A 16,751-nucleotide genomic window follows, 5' to 3' on the forward strand; every position below is an offset into this window, starting at 1 on the left:
ATCCGTAAAAACATGATTTAACGCATTCATGGAAGTGCTACTGGTTCGATCGTGAACTATGTTTCGTCTTGAATAAAACTGTGTCCTAAATGATTGTGTTCTAAGTACAAACGTATAATTTTCATTTTAAGCAAGTGTAACTCAAATAACTTCGTTAATCAAGAAAGTATTGAATTCTATTTAAATATGGTAAAAACATGATTTAACGCATTTTTGGAGGTGCTACTGGTTCTATCGTGAACTATGTTTCATCTTAAATAAAACCGTGTCCTTAACGGTTGTGTTTTAAATTAATTTTCATTTTAGCAAGTGGAAATCGAATAACTTCGTTAATCAAAAAAGTATTTAGATAATATTGTTGTCATATCGAAAACTTTTGTATTTAATATGGCTATAATATATCATTATATATCATGCTTTTTGTTTTGAATCTACAAAATGGAATTTAGTGGCCCGTGACTGCAATGAAAAAATTATACAATTTATCATCGCATTTTTCGCAAAAAGCGTGCAATGCATTCCTGTTTGTGTTATACAATATAAAATATTAAATGGCTTTAAAGCAATCGATTTTCCACCCACGCAGAATTTCCCGCTTCTCGTTGTACGCTCTCAATGAAGTATGGATTTTTCATTTCAAAGCAATATTGTTAACCAATGTCTGTGGTATGTCAATCGGGAAATGTCCAGAATAAGCATGCACAATAAGACAGAAATTCCCTGTTTTTATCTGTAAATTATTAACTTTTGTGAAATGAGCAGATGACATATTTCATCATTTTGTATTGACTAACTGGTTTAACTTATTAATTTGAGTTTTATCAAAGATCCAAATAGCACCTTAAATACTCAATTTAATTACTGAAGCAAGACATAAAATAATGTTTCAATGTAAGAAGAAAATAAAGAAGCAGGGGGGAATAATCTTACAAGTATACCTCTATGATCAAATTGTTGACCTTTTACGACTTAGAAACGACCTGCAAGAAATGGGCGTCCTTATCCTTCCAAAGCAATAATGCCTCTATGATTCCAGGATTCATGCTGCGCATTTTTTGTTTTGTTTTTGTATTTTGTTTTTGTTTTGTTTTTTGTTGTTTTTGTTTTTTGTTTTTTGTTTTTTTTTTAATCTTTTTTTATTATTACGGTGTGTGTGTGTGTGTGTGTGTGTGTGTGTGTGCATTTTAGCACTTTTCAATTGAATGTGATTTTATGAATACTATAGCTTTTTTCTCCTTTCACATTTCCGTACTCCTTCCTTTTTCGTTCATTTCTGTGTTAGTCTTGGGGAAAACTATGCATTCCTCAAAAATCTGAGCATGAACTTAGGAATTTGCTTACCTGTAAACATGTTCATAATTAAACATAATTAAAACATCAAAGCCATTGCCGATGTGGTCAAAAGGTGTAAAGCAACAAAACTGATAAATAAATTCCTCAGCAGCTAAATGCAAAATTTGCAAGTACAGATACTATTGAGTTGTATATGAACTAGTATAAAAAGTTAATATCATGAAACTCTAGATCAACTTCTTTCAATGAAAATGGAGAAATAAGATATATAGCAAATGATAAGATTTCATATTACTTTCAAATCAAACTGTTTATGAATTTATCTATATGGTATGTGTATATGTTGAGGTATTCTATGGAGAGAATTGGATGTATTATTGAGTGAAGTTTATGGCGTGCTTGTTGTTGCTTCAGTTCATTTTTGACCTTACATAAATGGGAGCTGGTTAAGGCCTTACAACACTAGTTTAAACCCACTACCAACATGCACATGTCCACAGTCATGAGATGTTGTTCATTAATGTGTCTTTGTGGCCTTATTTGTTTAATAAATATCATCGTGCTGTTGTCGTGGATTTTATTACTTTTATTTTCCGGGCCCTTTCAGAGCCTTACTAAAAAGTGTGTTTATACTAGTTGAAATTCTCTAAAAAGACTTGTTGCTGATCTCTTTAAGTATCTACTTTTGTATTTAGGTTTTACAGTGGTTCATTTCATGTGTTTCACTATATTCGTTCTTTTTTTTATCGAAAGAACTTCTATTTTGTAGGAAGCTGTTTGCTGACAAATGGTGAAATTTAAACAATTAAATAACCCGAATAATCCAGCCTCTTCCTTTTCTCTTCTACTCCTTCGGATGAATGAAGTGATCGTTATGAACGTAATATAAGGACTGGATTCTTCCGGTTAACTATCAAGTGGCTAGTGTGACAATTGTTGTCATGGATATTGGGGGTTTAACATGGATACTTAGGTTTTGTAATTGTAATTTATACATAACTTGGACTAAATGCAACTTAACCTTGTAGTAAAATGCAAGGCCGTCGACTTTACAGTCGGAATTTATATGTTACAAGTATTTCTAAGTTAATGAATTTTACCAAATGTCGATTTTCCCGGTCCTTTTAGGAATACCTGAAAAAAACAATTTACAAAAAAATATTAGATTTTGTGCAAGACAATAAAATAGTGTTTGAGTTTTTATACATTGGTATATTGTAAATAATCTGAATAATTGTATAAACTTTTTAAACTATAATATTTCAAAATCGCATAACTATTTGACTTCATGACTTATCATTTTTCATCATTTCTGACCGCAATTAGGACCAATTAAAAATGTCACATTTTTATTAGAACCTGTAGTAAAAGCTCTATTATCTAAAACAAATACAAAATTATGAAACAACTCAGACGAAAGATACAAAAAAAAGCAACAAAAGTCGTTGAAAATGCATTTTTGACATTTGAGCTATAAATTGAACACTCTGAGTCGGAAATTTCCTAGGAAGCACTGTTATATGCATTCTATGATTTAAGAAAAATACATCGTCTTAAAGCGCAAGATGGTCAGTAAAGTGCTTTAGATGAAAATGTAACGTTTTGGATAAAACATATCTTCTTACGACATTCTCCTTTTGTAGTCTTCGTATCCAACTGACAAGATAGACGTACTCTACATTCAGTGGCATAGAACAGGTTTTCAGTACGAGCGTGACCCTGGCATATTCTTACGTTTTGCATATTTTGGGGCTAAAATGTTATTACATCTTTCAATTAGTCTTACTTGTCAAAAGTTAGACAGCAATGACTGTTTTATTTTTGGATCTATGACAAATAACCTAAATCACGTGGTGCACACTAAATAACGTGCTGGGATTTAGGCTTCTGTAAAGATTATTTTAGTGAGTTTGTGCAATTTATGTAGTATTATCAGTTTTCCTATTACGGTTTTTGTCCCCGGATGATAGATAGATAGATAGATAGATAGATAGAATAACTTATTTCCAATGAGGCCCTTTGTTTAAAAATCCAAATAGGAAAATATAATAATTAATAAATGAATATAAAGTTAAACACATATAATAATTGTAATTTTTAACTATACAAACTATATATACATATATATATATCATTTTTTTTCTTCAAAAATTCACATGAATCTTAATACATTACAAAATCACAATATTCTCTATTTCTGGTTTTTCCTTGTATTTTTTTACTGCAGATTTAAATGCAAATTTGTCGGTAATATTCTTTATGGTCAATGGTAAGCTGTTCCAGTCATGTATAGCATTAAAAGAAAAACTGTTAGTTGGAGTGTTTGAAACAGCACAATTGAAATTTGAATCACTTCTTGAATTTTTGTTGTTAATTTGTACAGAGATATTCAGGAGCCTTTCCTTAAAAAAATTAAAATACATGAATTGGCTGACTCTATCTTTTACATACAAAATATCTAATTTTTATTTAAGAGTAATCAAGGGAACCAATGTTATAGTGGTAATCAAAAGAATGTAATCCAGGGACAAAGACCAGACATGGAAAACAGACATACACAACAAAGAACATAAAGTAACTAAAATCATACATACAAAGTAACCAAAGCAAATGAGCAACTCGGACTCCACTAAAAACTGGGAGCATGGACCAGGTGCACCGGTAGGATAAGCGTCCTCTGCTTTTCTAGAAACACCCGCCGAGTTGCTCATAAAAATTCAAGTCCAGGGTAGACAAACATCACAGTCAATTCGATGTCTTGGACCAAGACCAAGAATAAACTTCACAACTTTGTTTTGTTAAACCATCGCTTTCACCAAGCTACAATATGAAGAACATGAATAATCAAAATAGCACTGAATTAATGCCGATGTCATGTTATCCGTTGCTTTTACATGAGTGTTTTCTGTTGTCCAAAGTATAGATTAACATATTTACTTTGTTTCTATATAAATTCAAACATCGCTGAAACTTATTATTTGTCATATTTTTTTTGTAATATGGGTAACTTTAAAACAGAGATATAAAAAAAAAATAGATAACAAGAAATATTTTTTTCGTTCTATTAATGACTACAAGTCGATAAACATTTACTTGAGGAAAATTATAAAATGTGGAAATGTCTATAACATGAGATGTAATGCTGTTTCCGTGCAAGGGAAGGTATACGTTAACTATGAAGCCAAACAAGATAAGAAAATTGCATAAGAGATGAAACTTGGTTTCTGGGTTAGCGACTACATTTCTATAATCACATTTGAACCTTAATCACGTGTTTCTATCATTGTTACTAGCATATCAATTTGTTTTTAGTCTGGATAAATGAAAACAAATGTATAAAATTGGATTGCTATTTATAATTAAAACTGAAATAAGTCACAACTAACCCAAAACCACCCTTTGATGCTCTCATGCCAGTTTTTTAGACAGTCTGCTGCAACAAAGCGAAAATATTGACTTAGTAGTCATATGATGGCTAGAGACCCTACTTATTACTTACGACTCATGCATTAAAACATACGAAAGAACACAACATACATTAATGATCGGTATAAAAGAAAAAAATGTAATGTCTTAACAGATGAATGTTACTTAGAATACTTAAGATAAACATAACTATCTTGCGTTTGTTTAAAAATATTTTCGATGAAAAATGATTGAAACGTGTTATGGAAATAATTTGGAATCTACCAAAAATACACAATATACTCCATTTCGCCAGCTTTTCACACTTCTGATGCACAAATTAAACGAAAAATTGACATATTCGTATACTCCATATGAAGATGCCCATGAAAAGCATCTGGTTCTCAAATATCAAGTAAGTAAAATAATTAGACTTTAACGTTTTGGTCAATATTTCTCTTTGGCCACAGTCCTCCTATACCTCAGGGTTTAAATTAAACTTAACTGAATTAAACGACACTATATAATGATATGCACGAATTAAAATGGTTCCAACACTAATATATAATTAGAATTTAACAGTTTTGTTCCACATTTACCGTAAGCATATCTCACAACTTCATTTGGACTTGAATGAACCTTTACACAAAGCAAAAAACATCATTTACAGATGCGTTAAAAGGAATATATTATCTGTCTTATTATCCCCTCGCCAACAAAACTGCGATGGGATATAGTAATGCAATCGCCCGCCCATAATATATTTGTGAACACTTTTCAATTAACATCCCTCAAAAGCTCCACACAGCAACAGATGTCGATGGACACTTTAAACTGGATATAATTCTTGAACAAAAATAATAATTTTGATTTCCAATTATCATATTTGCAGACGTAAACATTTGTATCTTCACACTAACGCAATGAATCCAACATATCAATAGTAAGTAACCTGTAAATTTAATATTTATTTTACTACTTTAACTATGAGGAATTTCTTTCAGGAGATTACCAATTCTCATTGAGCAGTTATAGTTGTGACTCATACATTTATCCAAGTACCTACCATAACAAAAGAAAACTAAGCTATCTTTTGTTACTGCTTCATTAATTCATTCACTTTTTAAGTTACAATAAAAGACACTGTGTGTTTCCTAAACAGTACTTCTATTAATATAGTACCAAATAGATTTTAGATTATTAACAATCATTCAGGATAATTTTCATAATTTTGTTAATATATCAAATTTACACGACGCAGATTCACGTTCCCGTAACAACACTTTTACTTTTACTCAAAGCAAAACTATTAAATTTATATTCATAAAAAATCCTCCGTGATCTGATTCATTACCGCTTCTGCTTTGTTTTGTTTTGTTTTGTTTTTTTATTTTTGTTTGTTTGTTTGTTTTTTGTTTTTGTTTTGTTTTTGTTTTGTTGTTTGTTTTGTTTTTGTTTTGGTTTTGGTTTTGTCCTTTGAATAAGGTGTGTAAGTTTCGTTCTACTTTCAATTTCCTTACCGAAATTTTCTGCATTACCGATCTGCATTTTGTTGTTTACTTTAAGGATCTCGAAACGCAGAATCTCAATGCAAAATTTTCTCTTTATTGCTTTTCTTTACACTTTTATCATTTAGAAATATATGGTTTAATCCTGGTTTGCCCACATTTATTTATATCATTAATCAATTAATTAAATAAACAAAAAAGACAAAGGGTATACAGACCATAGGATTGTCTGTTCCAAATATATAGGTGTCATATTTGTGTGTTTCTGTGTATATAGAAGTATATAGAAATATATATATATATATATATATATATATATATATATATATTTGTTTTCACTGCGTAGTTTTTTTTAATATATAAACGTTAAAAAAGGATAAATAATATATCTTTATATACTTCAATAATACTTCACTTAAGTCAATTACAATTAATTGGAACAATAAATATAACAATAGTGATAAGTAATTTACTATTATATCAGACCATCATAGCACATATAAATTATTTTGTCTTATTTAAATATTTACAATGTCAATCAGTATTTTAGTCCAAGTGAAGTAGATGGGATGCTGCGTCGGCGTAGTCTATCACGTTGATGAGTTCTTGCTGGAATCTGTCTTTGGGTGTCTGGTGTCTATCACTCTGTATCTGCGTCTCTCTGGTGGGCGAGCTCCTCCTGGATGATGGTAACTGCCTAGGTCTTCTGTTGTACCTCTATGATCTGGTAGATGTTTGGGTGGGCATGCTGAACTTTCTTCTTGGTCTTCTTGTGCCAGCCTTCCAGGTGGTTGGTGGTGCGGAGTCCTTCGTCATTGTTCATCAATATTTTTACACAGGAAGATGTTTTACTTTTAATTCTGAACTCAGCACTCTGAAAATGAATCATAGATTGGGACCCATTCAAGTGAAATCACGTAGCGACGTGACGAGACTTAAATATTCCGAAACTTCCTTCCACCTACCAACCAACAAGAAAATGTAAATAGCAAATTATAAAATAAAATCAAGGAAGTCCACCTTTTTTTATTCAAACTTAATAATATATATATATATTGGCACGACTTGTAAGATTTTGATTGATTTAATCTTCGAGGGGCGAACTTGTCTTAAGGGTTCTGTGTGATATGCCTGAAATTATCGAATCATTGTCCATTGAGAAGAACTTAAATGGCAACCGACCGTGGTGATTTAAAAATTCTCTCAACAAATCGTAAAATATAATTGAACGTGATCAAGTAACATTTGTGGTTTGATCATTGAAATCCCATACAGAGAAAGTATAATGATTTAATATTTGTATCTATGATAAAATGGAATTAAGCCACACCATAAAGATTGTCTTATGGTTAACCATAAACTAATGACGTCATAAAATCTACTCAACTTTTTCGAAACGCGGAAATTTGCTTTCCGAAAAACTTTAAACAAAAGGAATGGCAGAGTAAAATGATATAATGATTCATTTTTGTTTTTGTTTTTGTTTTGTTTTGTTTCTCCTTTTTACAAATGGTTTCAGTCGTTTAGCATTTAAAATGTGTCACGAGAAATCTATAACTTTTAATGTCTGACGCCAGCTTCTTTTTTTGTTTTTTTGTTTTTTTTTCTTTTGTTTTGTTTTGTTTTTTGTTTTGTTTTTTTTTTTGCATGCTTGTACTTTTAATGTCTTCATATTGTGAAAGATTTTTCGCTTGTCCATTATATGTCAATAAGTTCTTTACTATTTAAAAATTCACAATACATGAAATATTCTGACTTCTGTTTTATCTTTGTATAAGACAAGTGGAATATGGTGTGTTTAACATTTAAATTTATCTGAAACATATTGGGTACCTCTAAAGTTTGAATTTATTTTGCTTCTCTGCCACCGGTATTGACAGTGGGAGATGGGACATGTTGCTTCTGGTTAAGATGCTACGCATACGGTCTTTGTTGCAATATATTTGTTGCTGAATAATTTACTTTATTTTACGGTGTTTTTATTCCGGTTTCTGTAAGCAATTCGTTGTTTCTTTTCTCTTTTCATTCGCTTCCTATGTGTCCATAATTAACTATTTGAATTTTATATTGTTTTGGATATATAGGTTTATCTTTACCTTTAATTTGAATTGAATCATCGCTATCATTTTCAACGGATTTTGACTAAAATATATTGATATAAATAACTGTCAGCATAACTTGGCGATGACTTTTTAGCATTAATTTCAATATATTGCCTATTTTTAACGTGTAAGATTGTGAATGTCTATAAGAAAAGTGGCAAGTATGCCCTATATGTGATAAATATTATGAATTTTTGTCTTTCTTGTATATTATGTGTTCCCATAATGTCCATCTGTTGATAAAGTGTGTTTCAATATAAATCGGTTCATTTTGGAGCTTTCAACAAATCTTGACTTTAATTTTAATAAAAGTATTTGTGATTGAATGATTGTAATTGTTATTTATCTTCATTTTCACTTCTTAATTTGTTTCCGTAAATTGCTTTATTGTATATTGATTTTAAAAAAAAATAGTGTCATTTATTTTGTTACATTTTAATATAATTGACTCAATCAAATTTCCTGACAAGTTTTACAAATAAAGGCTAGAGTTTGTTCACATATGGACTTAACAGAAAGGTAATAAAGGTTTGTCTGCATCCGACTTTATCTACAGAACTTATGTAGAGGGGCTTGTTTATAAATAATAATCAAAACGGAAGTGTAGAAACCCGATAACGACAGCACTACAATATATAAATTGAGAAATGTTTTATTTTTGCCAGGAAAACAACCAAATGACTTTAAGTACTTCTCTGTTTTTAGAATCATGTGTGAATAAGGTGTGGCACATGAAGAAAGAGTAATCAAGGGAACCACTAAATACTGGGAGCATGGACCAGGTGCACCGGTAGGGTAAGCGTCCTCTACTTGTCTAGAAACACCCGTCGATTTGCTCATAAAAAGTCAAGTCCGGGGTAGACGAAAGAGGAAAGGAAAAAATGCAGTGATTTTATGGCATTATCCAAGAATTTATACCTCATGACCTTCAAAAACAACCATAAAAGTTTGTAAAGTCTGCCTTTTGAGGATATTGATGGGTCAAATTTAGTTGAAATGCAATATCGAAAAAAGGTGAGAAAATTATCTTTTTCTCTATAGGGTTTGTAAGTCTCGTCGTGTGACTCAGTGGTTTCATGAGAATGGGTCCTAGTCTACCAGTCAAATGTACAGAAATTTGTTATTTTTAGTGTTGGGTTCAGTATATTTCGTGTAAAAATACCAATAAAAATGACAAATGTCTATTTCAACTACAGATCCTAAAAGGTGCGTAAGTCTCGTCACGTGACTCTGTGATTTCTTGAGAATGGGTCCTCGTCTACCATTCAAATGCATGGAGACCTCATTAGGTTTAATATTAAAAGCAAAATATCTTTTTGTATAAAAATACTGATAAAAAATGACAAATATCTAGTTCTACAGGATAATATGTTAAGAAAAACATAGAAAATTTAGCATTGTTATTCAGCCAATCGGGACTACTCAGCAATTTCCGCTACACTAAAAAATAACCTAGGATGCAGAAAGGAGAATTTCTTCTTGAAAAAATTGTCGGAATTGTAGTCATATGCAACTCAAAGTAGTTCTACCCACCAGATGGCGCTAAAAATTGCTAGATATCACTAGAAATAAATACCAGTAAATCTGTCAAGGAATTGGCGTGAAACGAGGAGCTAGGAAAAAAGTAATGGTAAAAATTTCAACCTGTAAAACTATAATTTTAGAATTGGATCGGTCAAATCTAGGTTACAGACCACCAATTCAACCAATGAGCATTTGGAACGTACGCAAAAATAGTCCTACGCAGAAATTACCCATGTTCCTCATAGTGCTGTGAAAAAAGTTCTCATCTTATTTAAAAAATTTAAACAGTTTCTGACAGGAAAAACATTTCTGTACATTTTATAGGTGCATTTTGCTTCTTGTGATGTGAAGCCTAATCTCCACAATGATTTTTAAATATACCCCTATCTTGTGAAAACACTGGGATTTCCCATGCTATTTATAGACCCTTCACTTCCGGTGACCAGTACTGCACTGCAAGTCTGCTAACCCCACATGCCATTCTGAGGATTGTGAGCTGACATATGTAGAATCATGCTGATATATAGTCCTCTGCAGGTTAAAGTTAAGGTAAAGTCCAGAGAAGCCATTGAATATTGTGAAATTAGCATAGAAGCCTATGGGAAGTGGAATTAGTGGTTTTTAGCCTTAAGATGAAGCCATGGCAAAATGAAAAGCTTCTTGAAATAGCTTTAAACTACTTGAAGATCTTGTTAACTTTGCCATGAGAGGAATACACTACCAAAATCCTTCAAAATATGCATTTTTTTTAAGTTATAGGTCCAAATTATGGAAAATTGGTCCTTTTGGCTGATTTTTATGTCCTATCTTGTAAAAAGTGTAGAAAATTTAGTAAAAATATCAAATATTAAACTTTGAGGGCTATATTTACCTAAATATGGTGGTAATAAGCACTTGAAATCAAGTTTTGTGTAGATTTGAGCAAAAATTAGGTTAGAAATGAGGAAAAACTCACTTTCATTACTGCGGTTAAGGCCATATAAGCATTCCCCTATGGCAACATGGAAAATCCATTATTGAGCACTTTTTTTGCTTTAGGTGCCCTTTACTGGTCATGTTGTAATGTAAAAACACTGTATTTACAAATATAAAGCCAAATATATCACCTTTTGTGAAAATTTAAAGATTTAGGATTTTTGACATGTGATCAAGAAAAAGGGGGAGGCATGTCAGAAATAAATTTTTAAAAATTGACCAATTTCTCAGAAAATGATTACTGTTAAAACTATTTCTTCATTAATATTGTTAAAAAACAAGTTGTGATTGATATTTTTTATTTGAAAAGTCAGAAAAAGTTCTTTGCAAATATTTAATGCATTTAAGTATGGTAGAATATTGTCACTTTTTTGCTCGCACAACTTGGTTACCCTATATTTAAAAATCAAATATTTAAAAAAGTGCTTGTCACATTTCACTGAAACTTTGCGAATGCATTCAGTATGTGTGTAGAAAGATACCTGTATAGTGATTTATATTTTCTAAGACAAAAAGTGACTCTTTAGGTTACAGACCACCAATTCAACCAATGAGCATTTGGAACGTACGCAAAAATAGTCCTACGCAGAAATTACCCCTGTTCCTCATAGTGCTGTGAAAAAAGTTCTCATCTTATTTAAAACATTTAAACAGTTTCTGACAGGAAAAACATTACTGTACATTTTATAGGTGCATTTTGCGTCTTGTGATGTGAAGCCTAATCTCCACAATGATTTTTAAATATACCCCTATCTTGTGAAAACACTGGGATTTCCCATGCTATTTATAGACCCTTCACTTCCGGTGACCAGTACTGCACTGCAAGTCTGCTAACCCCACATGCCATTCTGAGGATTGTGAGCTGACATATATAGAATCATGCTGATATATAGTCCTCTGCAGGTTAAAGTTAAGGTAAAGTCCAGAGAAGCCATTGAATATTGTGAAATTAGCATAGAAGCCTATGGGAAGTGGAATTAGTGGTTTTTAGCCTCTAGGAGAGAATTTTCCGCGTAGTGCATAACTCCGAGGTTTTATTTGTTTAACTAGGAAGGCTGAGAAGTTTCACTTGGTGATACAGCGTTTCGATTTCCCGGAAGTAAACAATAAAATGCAGATTAGTCTTCAGATTTTAATATAGTGCTGCGGACGGCTAAGGATTTTTCTAACTTTAATGGGCCTAGAGGGTATACGGCTATACCGTATGTCAATGAAAAGATAAATCAATGTAGTTTTTGAGTATCAATCTTTTTTAACTGATAAGTGGTAAAGTTTTCTGCAATTTGCATTAATTACATTAACTTTGATAAGTTATTTAAGTGAGACCGTTCTTTGTAGGTAAGGGAAATAAGTAACATGTAAAGATCATATGTATACAATTTCAAAAATGTAAAAAAGAACTTTTTCCGACAAAAGTTGACTATTTAATCACAGAACAAAAATGCCCCTAAAATTGGTTGCATTTTAGTGCATTTTCATTGATTAAGAGATAATAAGACACCGTAAAATATTACAATGTATAGCTAAATATTCTGTACCGAATAACGAATAAAATAAACACAAAGTTCTCGATTCGATCTGCAATATATGCTTTGCAAAATGAGTTTGAAGTTGCAAATTTTCACACATTTAAACTATTAATTGTACTAAAATTGTATAACACTGAATCGTTTCCGTGCAATTTGTCTAGTTTCCGGACTGTTTTATGAACAGACACATGTAAAGTATCGAGTCTACCTTGCGTTTTGATAAAAAGACTTAAGGTTTTAAGATTTATTTTTGTACATACAAATATCATACATATTCATGTGTTGCATTTGTCTTTATATGCTGGGAATTCAAATAAAACCTTCAAAATTTAACCATGAATCAGGGAATCTCAAACGAAAAATGTGACTGGGGTTCATGATAAGGCTGGATTTCGTAATAAATGTGACAATACATAAACTGTGAACTTTGAACTTTGCATGGAAGCATGTGCAAACATGTAAATGCATGTTGTCACAACCTTTAATGTCTTATGATATTTAACTGTGTGCTAGGCTGATGCTTTTAATGCAATATCCTCTGCAGCGGAGGATCCACACTGTAAAAAGGAGGGTGCCAGCCGGGGTTCCTCAGAAAAGGGGGTGTGTGCTAGGATATTATTTACTATTTATTGTCAATTTTACACATGAAAATGACAAATTTTCCAATACAAAAGGGGAAGCCAATCCCATGCACCCCTCTCTGGATCCGCTGCTGCTCTGAACGGATTATACTAAACTAGATGATAAAAACAAACCAGATTCCTTGTAAAAATATTAATTCTAACGCAAAATAAGTCAGAAGTTCAGACGCATAAAAACTTCTAAGATTTTTTTACCTCTTAAAAAGACTCCATTTTTAGTAGCTGTTTGAATAGGACAACAATTGTATCATAGTTGTTATAGAATATTAGTTCAAAGGAAACATCATTGTCCAGGCCAGGGGCGGATCAAGAATATTAAAAAAAGAGAGGGGCTCTGATCAAGATGTTTAAAAACTGGGGATGCAATATATCGTTTGCTATATTTACTGTCTATAAGTTGTTATAAACTTTCTTTTTTGCGGGGTAGACATACACGTACAGAGCAGTTGTTGTAAGTGGTTTGTGCATTGAATTGTGCGTTACTTCTGTTGTCATATTTTGACAAGGTAGAAAAGTTGTTTTGAACATTTACAATGTCATCGTTTTAATTGTCCAATAGCTAATCTTGTTGTCTGCTTCACGCAAAGAATGAATAAGTGAACCACTTTATGGTTCACTCTAATTTTGATTTGTTATATTCTAAATACCAATAAGAATTAAACTGAATATGGGATCACAACTGTAAAAAGCATCTTCGCTATCCTAGGGTTACAGTCTTGCCTCCTCCCTTCACGCAATGGGAGGGGCAGGACCGTAACCCTTGCCTAACGAAGATGCTGTAAAATATAGGAACGGAAATAAACCACTCACAGTTTGGAAACTTTTCATCGGTCTATATGATAGTAAATTCCGCTTTTATTTGAAATAATCCATTTACTTTCACTTTTTCACCGTCACATACTAGATGATTTTTAAGCCATGCCAGATTTTCCCTCCTTCGTTTAAACCGGATTGATATCATTTATATAAGAGGAGATAGACGGGCGCTTAAGGAAAAACAGAGAAAAGTAGTTAAAATTAATATCCTAGCAATGAATCTGGTCCAAACCCCCAGTTTTTGTCAAGCCTGACTTGTTAATTAATTCTTTAAATTTATATACGTTATTCTCATGACTATTTTGGTATTTTTGGTGCTTAGTCTTGACTATATGGAAATCCCATTCTTCATCTCAATTTCCTGAAAATGAACATTGTTGAGCGCTCGATTATTGAATAACAGAAAAAATATGTCAAACTTTTATCTATCTGCTTAAAAAGCACTTAAAATCTTGATCATGTAAAAAAATAATTTACTTTGGACGATATTCATGCTTTTCTGTTGTACCAACAGTTCGGAAACAGAACAGGTTGTCCGGGAATTGCTTTCGTATTTTACAATTTTAGTATACTTAGTAGTTAAAATATGTGAAAATTTGCAACTTCAAACTCATTTTGCAAATCCCATGTTGCAGATCAAATCGAGAACATTGTGTTTATTTTATTTGTTATTCAGTAAAGAATATTTAGATATACATTGTAATATTCAACGGTGTCTCATTATCTCTTAATCATTGAAAATGCACTAAAATGCAACCATTTTTAGAGGCAACTTTGTTCTGTGATTAAATAGTCAACTTTTGTCGGAAAAAGTTCTTTTTCACATTTTTGAAATTGTATACATGTAATATTTACATGTTAATCGTTTCCCAATACCTACAATGAACGATTCCACTTAAATTACTTATCAAATTGTATTGGGGTCGATTGATCTTAGACCCCTCCTCTAATTAATGCAAAATAGCAGAAAACTTTACCGTTTTTCACTTTGATAAGTACGATAATCAAAAACTACATTGATTTATCTTTCCATTGACATATGATACCGCCGTATACCCTCTAGGCCCATTATACTCGAAAACTAAAGCACTTTTTGATACTTTTTTGTCTGCAGCACTAATATGTTCCACATCGGAAATTCCGGAAGGGAAACTGAAACTAGAACGAGACTTACAGACCCTATAAAAGCAGCCATAAAATGTCTATGTCATGGATGCTTCTGGATGAATTTGAATAGCTTTTCGGTTGTTTTTTAGATGTTGAATGTATTTGAGACACAAGACCAAATTGAGAAAAAATGTTGTGCCACCTACTGCCTGATTCTTACACAGAATTGTACTTAATGAATATTCCATTCCAGGTGATATGTAAAAGTGTCATTTTCTACATAGTACTTAATAGGCGAAAAGGAAGAACTCAGTACAATAATAAAATTCTGTTTTGTAATAGTTGTGCTGTCTGTAATCGTTTAGTGGAACAACCTATTTGGAATATGGCAGTGCATTGAAATGTGTTTGAAAACAAAGTAACCACAGAATATACATTACGTGGAAGGAAAAGAATGAGATTAACAATCTAAGCTATTGCCCCTGACAAATCATAGAATACAGTCTAGAGTATCGTAACCCTCCAGTGTCTATTATGGACGATTTTTTCATAAATTATTTTTGCTAATTACGTGGACAGTTAAGTCTTATTTAAATGACAATATATTTCGTTTGACCTAATTTCACATATATAGTTAAGTGTGTTCGTACAAATGCCAATGGTTATGTACTTGCTGATTCCTATTGTTTATATTTAAAAGCAATTCTGTTCTTGATTTTCCGGTTCTACAACTAACGCTAAACAAAAATACAGCGGGAGATCTAAATCGATATTATTTGTCGCTTTATATAAACTCCATCTCTAAAGGAGTTGGGTCGGTTGTGCTATTTTAAGAACATACCATCTAGTGCAATCGATTCCAGTACGACAAAATTCCAGCTTGCGTATATATTAGTTGTAAGGACAACAAATTAGAATAAAATAGAATAAAGTTACTTACCCTTAGATGTATGGTGGATATATTTCAATTGACAATTTTATAACAAATATCGATAAATTCCTATGACGTCTGTTTGAGCGAGTGACGTAGACAATCAATCATCTTTAGAACTGGTTCCCATTTATGCAAAAACGCCATAGACATAATTACGAAGTATCAATCCAGAATTTGGTAGAAAATACTGTTTGTTGAAGCTAATGTTTGGCAAAGAAAAAAGCTAGAATGGTTAATTATATACAAAAAAAGGGTCAGGCGCGTAGCTGAGGCCAAATTGAAGTGTAGGCAAAATTACGGCAGGGGGTCTGGGGGCTTAAAGCCCCCAGCAGGTCCAGGGCAGAGCCCTGGTAGGGGGTCTAGGGGGCGAACCCCCCCCCCACCGAAGCTCCGCTGAGATAGCGTTTTTGAACATCATTTATGCCTCTCCTGGATGTAATTTAAAAAAATTTGGCAAAATTAAGTGCAGGCAAAAGCTTTTTTGCCTAACGGCAGCTACGCTCCTCAGGGTGGTTTACCCACAACCAATTATAGAACCTGTCCACAAAAATGACTTATCATATTGGGGAATGTCTATTCATTAGGTATACCACCGCTTTAAACAGGGTGGTATATCTCAGGGTGTTCTTCGCTCAGCTCCTCACTATATCTGTTATGTCAGTCGTTCGTTTGTATCTTCAACTCATCCTTACCAGTATTATTGGTTTTAATCAATATAGTGTTACAGTAATTCTGAATTGTTTAATTACTGTATAACATCGACTGATAATGTTTCAAGCCGGACCACCATGGTAGGAATACCCACTTTACCCACTTCCTCTGAAATACTTGACAAAATTTCATGAAATTGTAGAAAAACGAAAACTGAATTTTAATTTTCTTAAGAGTTAATAAGAACTTTACGTAAGCCCATTAAT

At 32.3% G+C, this 16,751-nt stretch overlaps 1 long non-coding RNA gene across 1 annotated transcript; it reads right to left on the bottom strand.

The window, feature by feature from the left end:
* Positions 1-6,661: 6,661 nt before the first annotated feature.
* Positions 6,662-15,950, bottom strand: LOC148603506 (uncharacterized). The gene is made up of 2 exons (XR_015916553.1): positions 15,841-15,950; positions 6,662-7,080 (listed from the first exon to the last, which is right to left on the bottom strand). It is a non-coding gene; the product is annotated as an uncharacterized LOC148603506 (long non-coding RNA).
* Between the last annotated feature and the right edge of the window lie 801 nt (positions 15,951-16,751).

Source organism: Perna viridis, chromosome 11 (genome assembly GCF_037379345.1).
Source record: "Perna viridis isolate PV_CMFRI_1.1 ecotype Kerala chromosome 11, ASM3737934v1, whole genome shotgun sequence".
NCBI classification, from domain to species: domain Eukaryota; kingdom Metazoa; phylum Mollusca; class Bivalvia; order Mytilida; family Mytilidae; genus Perna; species Perna viridis.